The 1146-nt window shown below is 42.2% G+C and overlaps 1 protein-coding gene across 1 annotated transcript in view; it reads left to right on the top strand.

Moving 5' to 3' along the window:
• The window catches only part of KDM3B (lysine (K)-specific demethylase 3B), a 65905-nt gene that overhangs the window by 62572 nt on the left and 2187 nt on the right, over nt 1–1146 (top strand). The window lies entirely within an intron of this gene.

Genomic DNA, 1146 nt, shown 5'->3' with positions numbered 1-1146 from the left:
TATTTATTTATTTATTTATTTATTTATTTATTTATTTATTTATTATTTTTAAAAAGGATGACTGGTAAGGGGATCTTAACCCTTGGCTTGGTGTTGTCAGCACCACGCTCAGCCAGTGAGCGAACAATCCATCCCCTATATAGGATCCGAACCCGTGGCCTTGGTGTTATCAGCACCACACTCTCCCGAGTGAGCCACGGGACGGCCCCATAAAGTTCTTATACAAAGTATAATCACATAAGTGTTATAAATATAATACAAATATTCAGTCATACATATTTCAGACCCCACCTCCTTCAGGTCTCTACTTGTAATAGGTCACCTTATCCATAAGACCTTTTCTGACCACCCTATTTAGAATAATGACATCAACTACTGCTCCAGCATCCCAAAACCCCTTTCATTGCTTTATTTTTTTTCTGTAGTATTTTTTTACCATCTGACATACTATATGAGGATACTTTAGAAAGTTTATGGAAAGATTCATACTATCTTTTAATTCTATTTTTCCATGAACTTTTTAAAGTATCCTTGTATATTGTATCTGTTCATTACTACCCCTACTAGAATGTAAGCTTAAGCTATTTAAGCTCTGTGAAAGCAGTAATTTTACTGTTTTATTCACTGCATTTTCCTAGTGCAATGTCTGACAACATAATAGGTACTCAGTAAATATTTGTTAAAGTAATACAAAAAATTTAATAGAGAATAGCTTAAGGGGGACTAGTGTGCCCATCACTCAGCTTAAGAAATAAAATGTCGGGCCGGCCCGGTGGCGCACTGCTACAGTGCGCCGCTTGGGAGCATGGTGGCGCTCCCGCCGAGGGTTCGGATCCCACATACAGACCGGTTCCCGCTCACTGGTTGAGCGAGGTGCGGGCGCAGCACCGAGGGTTGTGGTCCTGGTCCGGTACGGGCGCAACACTGAGGGTTGCGATCCATTGCCGGACACGAAAAAAGACAAAAGGAAAAAAAAAAAGAAATAAAATGTCATATACAAGGATACATCAAAAAGTTCATGGAAAAAACTAATTAAAAGCTAATGTGGGGCCGGCCCAGTGGCGCACTGGATAAGTGCGCTGCTTGAGAAGCGCGGCGGCGCTCCCGCCCGAGGGTTCGGATCCCACATGCGGACCGGTTCCCGCT

This window comes from Galeopterus variegatus, unplaced genomic scaffold (assembly GCF_000696425.1).
Source record: "Galeopterus variegatus unplaced genomic scaffold, G_variegatus-3.0.2 Scaffold836, whole genome shotgun sequence".
NCBI classification, from domain to species: domain Eukaryota; kingdom Metazoa; phylum Chordata; class Mammalia; order Dermoptera; family Cynocephalidae; genus Galeopterus; species Galeopterus variegatus.
This window is presented reverse-complemented; position numbering and strand designations above follow the sequence as displayed.